Source organism: Thamnophis sirtalis, unplaced genomic scaffold, assembly GCF_051295495.1.
Source record: "Thamnophis sirtalis isolate CommonGarterSnake01/CBP01778 unplaced genomic scaffold, rThaSir2_p1.2 scaffold_3, whole genome shotgun sequence".
Taxonomy (NCBI): Eukaryota; Metazoa; Chordata; class Lepidosauria; order Squamata; family Natricidae; genus Thamnophis; species Thamnophis sirtalis.
The window spans coordinates 3555445-3569666 of NW_028261383.1; positions in this window are offsets into that span (position 1 = coordinate 3555445).

A 14222-nucleotide genomic window follows, 5' to 3' on the forward strand; every position below is an offset into this window, starting at 1 on the left:
CTGGCAGTAGTTCTGGAAATAATCTGGAATGGTTACTGGGAGCAGTGCAGAGGTGGATTGCTCCTGGTTTGGCCTGGATTGGGCAAATCGGTAGTAGCAGAGGCAGGAGGCTCCACCCACCCACTCAGACAGTTCTGTGCATGTGCAGAAGCATCACACACAGGGGTACGCCTGAACCAGTAGTAAAAAATTGGCAACCCACCACTGGAGCAGTGGTAATATCAGTGTAATAAGATGCAACAATAACTGTCTACACCATTTCATTGTGGACCTGCAATGCCTTCCAGTGATCCTCAAAGGGAGGCCCATGTAGACTGCATTGTGATATAGTTTCAAGTAATGACCAAAAATAATTCCTCAACTTGCAAAGAATTCAGATGTTCCTCGAAAGGTAAATGTGGAAGGTAACATCAAAGCTAAAAAGCAGATGTATTTTATCAGGCAGTTGTATAGCTTCCACAATCTACCATACCACCTATCTCTTACTCCTTCAAATCTTTTCAATATTCTTTCCTTTAGATAAGAAATTGTGCATTTTGAATATAAATAAGAAAAAAATTGAAATTCAATGTGTTTTTCAACATGTAGTGTCACCAAAATACTTTGGACAGATTCACTTCTGCGAGACGTTCCTTTTTCTTCCATGTTACTCACCTTCCTGAGTGGAGATGGTCCCCTCTGGACAAGGAACACAGTCATAGCAGCAAACTGGCTCTCCTTCTTGAACCCGTTTGACCAATCCTGGATAACAATTTTTCACACATTTGGACTGAGGTAGAGACTAAGGAGAAAAACAAGGAAGATTAAAGAACAAGTGTTAGGGCTCACCATCCCTGGAAAATGGAGGCAGATAACAACATTAATCAAGTAATCCTTTAGGCATATATGAAATCACTTATTTACTTATTTCACATTTAGTTCACTAAATATGAAACCAATCCAAAGAAATATTGGAGATAGAACTGCTGGCAAATCCTTCATTTAGTTCCTCCTTTTTACTTTTATAATCCAGCTTTGCAATAGAGGATTTTTCAACTTTTTAAAGTCTGGCGGGATGGAATTAAGAAAATATTTAAGCATTAAGTGACAGTGGGTTCTACCTAATGATTGTACATTCTTCTATTCCTCATATAGCTATGATTTTAAAGTTTGATGACCTACTCATCGAGTGAAATTTATTCTAAATGATTTATTACTTTTTTCCTTTTATCAGATGTATTAAAATCTTCTAAGATGTGACCAGTAGGACTTGGAAAAGTATCTTCTGGATTACATAAAATATTGCAAAGCCCTCCAATGGATGAAAATAGTCCAAAACAGTCTCCCAGTTAAGATATAAAATGGAAAAGAAATCTGTACAAATTAAGGTTGTCAGCTTGAAAAGTTGGCTTATCTGTATAGTTATTGCTTAAATTTATATGGCAACCATGGTGGTGAAATAAGGGTAAAGCTCAGAGCTGGTATTCAGTTGGTTCTGACCAGTTCTGGAGAACTGGTAGCAGAAATTTTGAGTAGTTCGGAGAACCGGTAAATGCTACCTCTGACTGGCCCCAACTCCCAGCTATTCTCTGCCTCTCGAGTCCCAGCTTATTGGGAGGAAATGGGGATTTTGCAGTATCTTTCCCTTGCCATGCTCACCAAGCCATGCCATGCCCAACAACCCACACCCACAGAACTGGTAGTAAAAAATTTTGAATCCCCACCACATGTAAAGCTGAACACCTAGTTTCTAGAACTGAGGAGGTTTTTTGGGGGAGGGGCAGTGGTGGGTTTCAATTTTTTTAGAACCTCTTCTGTAGATGTGGCCTGCTTTGTGGGAGTGGCTTGCTGGCCATGTGACTGGGTGGGAGTGGCTTGCCAGCCATGTGACAGGGTGGGAGTGGCTTGCCAGCCATGTGACTGGGTGTGCATGGCCAACTTGTAAAATGTGGTGAAACTCACTTAACAATGCTCTTGCTTAGCAACCAAAATGTTGGCTCAGAAACTCTGCATTTGACACACACAAGTCTTAAAGCTGTCAAGTTACAAGACCCTTGCACCCCTAACCCTTTAGAAAAAAAACTATTGTTCAAACTTAACAGCTTTAAGACTTGTGGACTTCAACTCCCAGAATTCCTCCTCTTGTTCTTTATCTTGATGATGTGTGGATGGGCAGGGGAAGGGAGCTGGAACCGGTTCTAAACAGCACTGTAGATTTGTGGAATCTCTTCTATAGAAAAGGTTAGAACCGGCAGGAACCCACCCCTGGGGGGGGGGGGTGTTTGAAGGAAGATATCCTTTAGTACCTCAGTTTTCTACATCAGGGTGCTTTGTTACATCGGACCAGTCAGAAATAGAAACAGAATAACAAAGGTGGAAGGGACCTTGGAAATCTTTTACTCCAACCCCCTACTCATTATGATTTCATGTGAACATAAAACCTTGGAGCTCCTTTTTTAGGAGCATAAAGTCTATTGCCCTTTTCCAGTGGGATGGGAGAGAGACATGGATAACTCTCACCAGGTCTGGTAGGCTTAAAAGCTTCATAGACCATAGACCTGTCCTTTCAGAGGACACTGCCCTAACCAGGACAATCTGAATTCTAATTCCAGACCTTATTTTCCACTGGAACCAACAGGATTTCCATCCAGTCTTGATTCAATTTGGCCCAAACCTGAACTCAGGCACTAGTCAACATAATTTTTCCCTCTCTTTGAGGACAAGGAACAAGTGAATCTGAAGCTGTTAGCTTCACAATCCTCAAAACCTGAGGGCCCCTCCCACTAGTTTTGTGGGGATACCAGACTGAAGAGAGGAAATAAAAGGTCCCTGATCAGCATCTTTAGGGATAAACCACCCTGTTGTACACAGCTGAATGTGCTTAAAACAATGTTCCACATTTAGCATCTGAAGAATATCTTTGTCATTAATAATGAGGCCTCCTAAGAACTCTAAGAAGAAATATATAAGGGTTCTACTCCCCACATTCAATTCTCAGTGAAAGTGACCTACTTGAAATGGGTCCCAAGACCCTGGAAATCAGAGAGAAAGCACCAAGATTTCCCCCACCTTGTTGAACAACGTTAGCTGTGAAAGACCATTCTGGTTGATAAAAAGTCTATTTCTTTCGATACTGCCCAGTTGCATTTTGATGGGATCTTCCTTGGAGAGAACCACTACACTCATGATGTTCAGATCTCCAGCTACTTCTCCATTTTGGTCCAAGTACAGTTTCTCCCGGGAAAAATTGCAAAACTCATTCTTCTTCAGAATGTGGTGAAACTAGAATGGAAGCATCAAGAACATTGGTTTCTTATCCCACGTGCTCTTTTCATATTTGAATTTTTCATTTGCAGTTGTTGATTTGAAAATGCTTTTATTCTTATTTGAAAGAATACAATTATTACCACTATCTTCAAAACTGAAAAAACAAATATTCAGCAAAAATTGTCAATATAGTAGCAAAATGTAATCAATCAATTTTGGGGAATTCTTTAGAGCAGATTATGAGTAAATTGAACAAATGAAGAGATTATTCATAAGGTCCTAGAAAACAATTGAGAATGCATGCATTTGTCAAGAAGAAAGTCACCGGCTAATCTTCTCCCAGGTAGGCCAGATAGGAACCCAACCATAGGAGAATACAGAATCTTGAAAGTTTGAAAGTTTGAATCTACCATCAACTATTTTTACAGCCTGAAGAGTTAGGGAGGTTTTTTATGAATGTCTTTCTCTGCTTGCTATACAGCTGAAGACTCCCCCTCTCTATCTGATATTTCACTAGGCAGCATCTTTTCCCACTATCCCCAAAGGTTATTCATTCACATTACTTTTCCTTAATACAGAGGTGCCAAACTCAAGACCTGGGGGTGCTTAGAACCAGCCCATGGGGCCACACTGGAAATAATAAAGGATTGGCCTTTGGTTCCTCTGCCAGTAGATACAGAGCTCGGGAGGGCCATGTGCCTGTCTGAGCTGTGTTTTTGCTGGCAGAGGATTGCAAGAGGCCATTCTAGCTAGAAACAGAGCTCAGGAGCCCATTTTCATTGGCAGAGCACTCTCGCCACCCCCACAACAGGTATCCCTGACATGAGTGATGTCATGCTGGCCATGCCCACCTTGGCCAAACCCACCACATCCCTTCAAGGTCAAACACAACCCTGATGCAGCCCTCAATGAAATCAAATTTGACACCCCTGCCTTAATAGATTGTGTGCATGCTGGTGATATAACTTTATTTCACAACAATATTAACAAATGACTTTCTAATTTTTGATTAGGAAACCAGTTATGTGTAAGATGAATGGTATTAAGTGGATAAAATTCTTAATAATTGAACTCAATTTTAGTATTTGTCATAAAACTGGGGAATTACAAATGCCAATTCATCCTTTGTCATCTATTCTATATTTTCATGAATGCAGTAGAGTTGACAAATCAAGATTTTTATGATGGAAGATTTATACCGGCTCTTTAAAAAGCTATTCTGATCTCTTTTAGAAAGACTAAGTTTTCAGGGGGGAAATATATGATTTCCTGATGGAAACAAGTGAATAAGTAAAATCAAGTCACAATGCCATGAAATATTTAAATGAAAGGGAACTGAAGGTCTGTCACATGGCAGCTAATGCTATATTCGAATTTTAACATAGAAAGCAGAAGTGGTATTCAGACAGTTCTGACAGCTTCTGGAGAACTGGTAGTGGAAACTTTGAGTAGTTCGGACAACCGGCAAATTGGCTGAACCTGCCACCACAGCCTCCAAACTGAACTTCTTTTGTTGCCGTGAACAGGAGAACAGAGCTGGAAAGCAGGTTAGTGGGATGGGGAAGGAATGGGGATTTTGCAGTAGCCTTCCCCTTCCACGCTCAAAAAGCCATGCCCACAGAACTGGTAGTAAAAAAAATTGAATCCCACCACTGATGGAAAGAGATATAAAATTGAACACAAGTCTCAGATATGGGAAAAAAATAAACTCAGTAACAAGAGAGGAGATTCAGGCTGAATGAGAGGAAATCAATCCTAAAAGAAGAAGCAGTTTTACAGCTGAGCCAGTAAATCAAAGAAGTTCAGTCTCAGTCCACTGATTGTCTTAATATAAAAACCAAGGAGCCATCAGCCATAGAAGCTTTAACTAGATTCCTGCAGAGAAGAGGGGTTGGGCTAGATGCTCTCAGAGACTCCTTCAGATTTATAAAGGTAAAATTCTGAAATGCTAGTGACAAACCCATGAATACAGGAACTTGTTTTAGAAATCACACATCCTTTTTTAAAATTAACAATGGTTAAATCAAAATGTATTTCTCATGGGGTTCACCAGGGGTGGGGTTCCGGCAGGCACTATTGCTGGTTTGCTCCTGTGCATGCTGCAGGCACATGCACAGTGCAATTAAAATTGTTCTGCGCATGTGCAGAATTGAAAAACAAGGTGGCAGCACCTATTGTGCCACCCGGAGAACCAGTTCAGGCGAGGCCTGGGTTGCTGCCAGTTCCAGTGACCCAGGCCGTCAATCTGCTACCAGTTCAGTCGAACCGGTCTGAACCAGGAGGAACCCACTACTGGTACCCACTCATTGGAACATTGTGTCCTGAGAGATGAGATAGGTCAAACCTGTTGCCCTTTTGTAGCGCAAGGAGATTTATAGGGTTCCTCTTTTTCTCCTTTGAATTCTTTTTGAGAAGGAATGGTTCCTTTTATGTTTTATGTATCCTTTTTGAGACCCCATACCTGCCATGGCTGCAGCCTTGTGTTCTTCAACCTTTCTTCACTCTTCTTCTTTCTCTTCCTGGATCTGGAGGAATATGCAGCAGTCAAGGTGTGGGCCAGAGTCTTAACCATACTGTAAATGTAGTGGTAGTTCTGGATAAAGATCCTATTTCTTTTCCTTTGTGTCTCCAGTGGTGCTTTCTGGCTGCATCTTCTCCGACCTTTGACAGAAAAGACGTGCTTTGAAAAAGAGCAGTGAAAAGACTGGTCTTGAAATTGGCGTTCCACAAAGAGATTGGGTTCAAAAGCATAATCTTTTGGCCTTTGATTTTCCTGAAAATCAAAATTCCAAATACTATGGACATATTTGAAAAGTCTGTTCCTTCTGAATGCAAAATCCCCCAAGGCTGAGATAATCCAGACTTTCTCTTCAATTGTTCTGGGCAAACCTTCAAGTGATAAATGGACAGGGTAAATTCCTTCCATGATATCACCATGTTCTAAACTGTAAACAAAGACGTTGACTTGTCTCCACTTAGAAATGGCATCCCTGAAGGGTGCTGTAGGTCCAGTCATTGAGATGAGTTGGGCTATAACAACACAAATTCCATTCCTGACAAGCATTTGAGTCAAAGTCCTCATGAAATTCTCTCCCCACTCTGTGTCTGAAGAAAAGAGGCCAATCAAGGTCCACCTGAAATGGAGAAGCAGTTGGACAATTTGTGGATAGTGAAAACCTTCTTTGGTGGACATGCGGTAGAAAAAGGGGAATTGAGATTTATCACTCAAAGCACTTGAAGCAATTCTATCACTAATCTGAAAAAGCAATAAAGAATGCTGTGTTACATTGAATCCAGATGAAGCATAAAATATTAGATTTTAATAAATGCAAATTGGTTTTCATGAACATATTAGAGTAGCTTATGGGTTAATTAACCATTGGCCATATCAAATTGCATAATACAAAATGAAGAATATTGAGAAAACTAGATAAAAAGAGAATTAAAAAACAAATACAAAAGGATAAGAATAAAGAATGCAAATTGTATTTCTATACTACCCCCATAATTTACTGTGGAGAGGCCAAAATATGCAGATTTCAGATCAATTGTTTGTTCCCATAATATGTACTTTTTAATTTACGACTACACAGGAAATATGTTCTTTTAATATAAGAATTATAATAGGTTGTTGGACTAAGGTAGGGTACGGTTGGAGATGTTGATTTCTCTCTTTCTTATAGAATTGACATTCAAATAATAGATGTGTTTCACTTTCTATCTGTGGGGTTCCACAAATATTAGTATGTTCATTATAAGGATCTTGGTTTAATCTTTAATAATGGAATGTTGTACCCAACTGCTCACCATAGAACCAAAAGATCTATAAACATTTCTGCATTTCATTACTTGGCCATTTGGAAGGTATACTTGTAATAGCTCATCCATTTCAATGTGCCACGTTTACTGAAAATGACTACATCTTTCTCTCCTTTGATCTCCTGGATACTTTATGCAGCACTCTTTTTAGCTAGTTTTCTAGTAGTACAAGAGACAGGGAAATCATCAGAGGCGAGATTCACTTACCTTCCCTACCAGTTCACAAATTATATGCATATAATTGTTTATTTTTATAAGGGTTGCAAGAATATAGCATAAGTGTTCTAGAGTTGCAGGGTATAGAAAAGGTTGGGAACCCCACCTTAGATGAATGGGACTATCATAACTAAGGTCTTTTCTACTTCCCTTTTTTATATAGAAATAATTCTATTTCTATCAGCTACCAACTAGGTATGGCTGGTATTATTCATGTGTGCAAAAGGATAGAGGACCAATGGACAGTTGAGATTTTTATGAGTAGTTCAGTTGGCAGAAATGCCTCTCCAGGGCACTTACTGATTTTCAAGCCTTTTATGAGGAATTTGATCATGAGCATATTAGGGTAAAAGATAGCAGACATGCTGACTAATATGCAATTTCTTAGGAAAGTGGTTAATCAATGCTAGCAGTTTTTAAAAGTCCATAAGATGTATATATTCTCTCAACTGTAAATAAGTAAATCCATTGGGATTATTTTCACAAATCTTTCTTTTTCATCACTGAAAATAGCATTTCAATGACATATCTTTTGTACCAAACACAAGCTTCCTATTACTGCTGCCCTTTCCTTTCTCACAGAAGATTGTTTAGTTCAATGCAGAGCTTCTCAGCATCTCCACAAAGTATGCAAGAAAAGGGTCTGAAACTATGTGGATGCTTGATAGAACATATGGCTGCTTTGATCCTTACTTCCTCCCCACCACATATCTCAATTCCTAGTTTTATGCTTACAATGGCCATGGTACAAAGCAGCTTTTCAACTCCATAGAGAAGATATTTTGCATCTACCATTCATCTCCCTTCCACCACCCCATTCACGTTACCAGATTGAGAAACACACACATACGCACACACAAGCCTGTGGGACCTTGTAGGTGCCTACTAATGTTGACATCTGGAAGGAGATGTCACTGTTTGCTCCATCAAGAAGAGCCAAAAGGTTGTCATTCTTTCCACAGCTGTAATTAGGAACATTAGCTTCTCCAGTAGAGAGCATGTCCACCAAGGCATCTGAAGTGTCAATGGTGCTCAAATAGTTATCGTGGATGTTGTAGCCAATTGTGAGGTTGTGCAAAAGCTTGGGGTTCTTGTTGACCTCTTGAATGGTGAAAATGAAGCGTAGGATACCTGGCATACCAGAAGGTGCCCATCTTTAAAAAAATGTTCATGTTACCACCATTACCAACTACTCACAAAAATATTTTTCCTTCTAATCCTCTTTGTAACCCCAAACCTACTGAGTCTTCAGCCAATACTGATCCACAACCAGAGGCAAATGAGCCATTTAGTTTTGATGAATACTGGGAAGATAGGATGGAGATAGTCCTCCACTGGGTTTAAGAATCACAAATATGTCATTATTTGTAGCAATGGTACCTTTCATTTGCACAGTAATCAGGATTAAAAATCATTCAATCATTAAGTAAAATTAAAAAAGGCTTTTTCATAAGTTATCAAGAAAACCAACCCTAAGATCAAATCATTTTCATTTTATTTTTATAAAGATGAGGCATTGAATATCAACGTGCATTGCAACTATGGAAATGGAGTGAGCACCAGCTATTACAATCCTTTCAATAACTACTTTAAAAAGTCAATAATCAAATGAATCAAATGCATCAAATAAATGATTAATGAGAGAGGAAAACAATTTGGACTCCTTTGAGATTTTTTTTTTAACTCCTTGTTTGGAGTTGAGTCTTTTTTCTACAAAATAAGACAAAAGAAGGAAATAATGGAAATCAAAATGATTCACATTAGACAGGGCATGCAATGGAAGAGTTAGTGAGTAAGAGGAGAAGGAGAATGTTAGAATTGCAAATGGGAGGAATGCAACTTCAACACACCGGATGACTTACAAGTGAGTCTCACTATAAGGAGCCTTATTGAAATGCAATGTCATCTGTGATATTGTTGTTGCAGTGACGGCTATACTAATCAGATGGTCTCCTGGCCTGTAATAGCTCCATGGGTTTTTTCGATTCTCGTTTTCAAAACCAAGTGGGCACTTCATTCTAAGCTTCCCAGAGACAGGCTGGGACATTAGCAGCATCAGAGGCAGAATGAAAAAATCCATCACTCATAGGGCTGAATTAATCTCCTTCCTCTTTCAAAGCAAGTAACTAGAAAAGTTAGAAGCATTCAAAGCACAAGATGAAAATGCCAATGGAGTTCCTGATTCAGACAGAGACAAGCTGACCTTCACAAGAAAAGGAGAGAAAAGTATATTCATGAACACAAAACTATATATCCCTAAATTCCTGCCATACAGAGATTGATCTGAGGCATTTATCCTTTTCTGATGCAGTATCACTTCTATATTGCTTCAATCTGATGTTTACATCAATGACAGTCACTGAAAAAGTTGCAGAAGATATCTCAAAGAGCAGAATGGTTATAATTACAGTGAGAAACAACTTTTCCTCTGGGGATCATAAGCTTCTTCCAGTGCTCCATATGTAGAGGGGTCAAAGTTGAAAAACATGTTAGTGAAAAGTCAAAGAAATATCCCTGGGGATACAGTTTTGGCCATTTTGGCAGTTTTGCTTAACAAAGTGAAAAAAAGTTCTGACAATCAGTTGTGCTGCGCAATGGTAGGAACATTTTTAAAAACTTTTTTTTTAGCATTTGGGATCCGTTATTGCTTCTAGGAGGCTTCCCTGAGGGCTGATAGGACAAAAATGTGAGGTGGGGTGCTGAAAAAGAAAGGAAGGAAGGAAGGAAGGAAGGAAGGAAGGAAGGAAGGAAGGAAGGAAGGAAGGAAGGAAGGAAGGAAGGAGGAAGGAAGGAAGGAAGGAAGGAAGGAAGGAAAAAGGATAGAGAGGAAGAACCATAAACCTGGCACTAGACATAGCTTCAGAGGATATCTTGAAAGAACTCAGCAATCCAGGGCTGGAGGGGACCTGGAAGTCATCTAATCCAACCCCCTGCTCCAACAGGACATTCTTGAATGGACATTATCCCTTCAAATGAATGGATTTGAAGGGAGATGTAACAGAAGGATCCATTGGAATGTGTCAGGTGTGAGAGGGGCACCTGTAAAGAATAAGGGGGGTTCTAGATCTCATCAAGGAAATCCAGGTTCAGGGAACCCTTCCACAGCTACTAAGCAGGTAGGAAGGGGAGAGGTGGTCACAAAGATTTAAAAACACCAAAGTTAACAGAGAAGGATGATATTGAAGGATTTTTGACTATGTTTGAGTGTGGTGTTGTCTCATGGAAATGGCCCTCCACCATCATCAGGCAACCCACTTGCCAATCAAGCAGCAGTCCAGTGGGCAGACTCAGGGGTGGGTTGCTGCCAACATTATTGCTGGTTCTCTTTCCATGTGCACCACGTGGTGCTTGCTCAGTTGCCTGTTAATTGTTCTGTACATGCACAGAACATTATAAAATAAGTAAAAAACATGCCAGCAATGGCATGGGCAACTGGGAAATCAGTTTGGGGGCATGGCCAGCTGGCTATCCCTACCAGTTTGGCGACCCAGTCCCAATGTCCACTACCAGTTCCCCTGAACCGGTCCAAACTGGTAACAACCCACCTCTGGGCAGACTGAATGGAGGGTGAAGAAGAAAGAGGAAGGAGCACAGGTGCTTCTCATCTGCTTAGAGCCATGGGGGCGCAGTGGTGTTAGAATTCAGTACTGCAGGCTACTTCTGCTGACTGCTGACTGCCTGCAATTTGGCAGATCGAATCACACCAGACTCAAGGTTGACTCAGCCTTCCATCCTTCCAGTAAAATGTGGACCCAGATTGTTGGGGGGCAATAAGCTGACTCTGTAAACTGCTTAGAGAGGGTTTTAAAGCACTGTGAAGCGGTATATAGGTCTAAGTGCTATTGTTATTGCTATTGTTAAACCTTCCACAGGGCATCCAGTCAGCCTCCCAAAATTTGAGCAGAGCAGTAAATCCTTGTCCACAGCAAAATTGCATCTTGCATTGAATCATCACCTGAAGCCCAGCATGGAAAGCTTCATAATACCAATCAGATAAGGTCACTGAAGAAGGTTCTCACCAATAAAAACCACGGGACTTTTGTCATATTTAAAAATGTCCTATGAACCACAAATAAAACCACAGAGTTAAAAAGGAGCCCTGTTGTAATATAATTCCTTGTGTAGGTGTGGGTCACCCATGGCCCAATTGATAACGGGGTATGCGCGGCCACACTGAACCACATAGGAAGAAACAAACTCCTAAAGAACATAACATCCTTATAGTACTCCATAACACCCTGATAGTTCATAACAAAACATCCTGACCAAGATATGACCATATATAGACAGAACTTCCCTGAGCAGTAGATTAGCAATTGTACTTTTACAGGCTGTCTTTAATCACATGCTATTGCTCCTCCTGCCTTATCTCAATAAAAGGGGCTTCCAGACACCAATCTTGGTTGCTCCATCCCGAGAAAGCTCGTGTCCGTGTCTTTTCTCCACATTGGCCTCATGGACGAACCACGGGAACATCACATTTGGTAGCAGAGGATGGTTACTTTGCAGACCCCCAGAGGCCATCTAGTCCAACCCTCATTTGTATATGGCTTGGGTTTCCACTCAAAGAATCCCCAATCCATGGAAATATTATTTATCGACAACATCTGACACCACAGAAGAAGAAAAATGTGAGAGCAAATGCTTAGCAGATCCAAGAAAATAAATACCTTGCATCATTTTCCCATTTGGATGCTTCTGTGTAATGTCAGACATAAGTCTCCCCAGTCACAATGGCCAACTGAATGTTATAAGAAAAGGCTGGGTTTCAGAAAGTGGGGAAGAAAAATGCATCCCAAAGATGTGAATAGTGCAAAGAAAAAACAATATAACTTTGTCAAGGACTTAGCCTTTGAATGACAGGTTATGGGCCAGATTAAGCCAAGAGGGCAGGGAGAGGAGAAATAAGAAAGTGAGGCCAAGTGATCAAATTATATTGAATTAAAAGCAAATCAGATTCAATGTTCATGAATGTGAATGCTTTATGCGTATTTAATTTTGGCAACCACAAAATCCAGGTCTGCAAATAAGTCAGTATTTATATGCTATCAAAGCTGGCCAGGAAATTTAAGTGGGGAGGAGGAGATAATTCAAACCTTTGGAATCTAGAGAATCACACGTGAATCAGACAATCCCATGCTTGAACAACAGCCATGCAACACAGGGCTTCCAAAACTTTGTAGCACCACACCCTCCTAAAATGATGCATTCATTTGTGCAGTCTTCTCCCCAGGAGAAAAACTCATCATTTCTGTGAGGTTAGGAGATAATTTTTTACAGTCAATTAAAGCAATATACCAACAGCAAACAGCACAAATCATAGTCAATGGAAGTTTAACAGACTCTTTTCAAATTGGAAAAGGTACAAGACAGGGCTGTCCTTTGTCCCCATTATTGTTTATTATAACTTTGGAAGTATTGTTGAATAAAATACGGGGCTTGGATGGTTTAAAAGGGATCAAGACTAGGCAGCAAGAATATAGAGTCCGCGCTTTTGCGGATGATTTGGTCATAATATTGGAACAACCGCAGGAATCCAGTATGGTTTTAATGAATACGATCAATCAATGTGGTCAAGTGTCTGGCTTTAAAATAAATTTAGGAAAAACCAAAATATTAGCTATAAATATGAATATTAAACAAAAGGAAGAATTAGGAGTGATGCTAGGATGTGAGGTAGTTAAAAAAGTCAAATATCTTGGAGTTAACATTTTAACTTCAAATGGGAAATTATATAAGCATAATTATGAACCACTTTGGCATAGCATACAGACAGAGATGAAAAAATGGGAGAAATTGCACTTATCTTTACTGGGTAGGATAGCGGCAGTGAAAATGAACATTTTACCAAAATTTTTATTTCTTTTCCAAATGTTACCTATACTTAAAAAAGATGCGAACCTTTTAGAATGGCAGAAGGGTATCAACAAATTTGTGTGGGCAGGAAAGAAGCCGAGGGTAAAGATGAAAATAATGCAAGATGTACGTGAGAGAGGAGGATTGAAACTACCTAATTTAAAACTATATTATGATGCAGTGGCATTATCTGTAATTAGTGATTGGACTCATTTAACCAATGATAGAATATTGAATATTGAGGGACACGATCTGGTATTTGGCTGGCATGCTTACCCGTTATTTAACAAAAAATTGGATAAGAATTTTAAAAGTCATATTTTAAGAAATGCTTTATTGCGGGTTTGGAAGAAATACCAGTATAAATTAAATGACAAGATACCCATGTGGGCAATTCCTAGACACGCAATTGAAAATATGAATACAGCACAAAAACAGGACAGAATTACTTACAGACAGCTTCTTATCTCAGAAAGGGGGGTATTACAATTAAAATCTTTAGAGGTATTAAAAGAGGAGAAGGTAGTTCAAACATGGTTCCAGTATGGGCAATTACAGGCTAGGTGGAAAATAGATCAAAAAATTGGTTTTATCCAAGTTGAGGATAATCTGTTTAAACAAATAAGAGATCAAAGTTTAATGCATATAAAGAGGATATATAATGTATTAATACAGATGGATTCAGAAATTAATACAGATGGATTCAGAATTAGTTAAAGACTGTATGATAAAATGGGCTCAAAATATTGAGGAACCAATAATGTTGGATACATGGGAAAGAATCTGCGTAAGAAATGTGAAATTTACACAAGCTCAAAATCTGAGAGAAAATTTTTACAAGATGTTCTATAGATGGCATTTAGATCCTAAAACGTTGGCTTCTATGTATCCGAATGTACAGCCTAAATGTTGGAGGTGTGGTTCTTTCGATGCTACATATTATCATATATGGTGGACCTGCCAAAAGGTTAAGGCATTCTGGATAAAAATATGGTGGGTCATGCAAAATATTTTTAAAAGAAGGATAAAGTTTAGTCCTCAGTTATTTTTACTAGGTATATGTACTGACTTTACAGTGGTAGAGA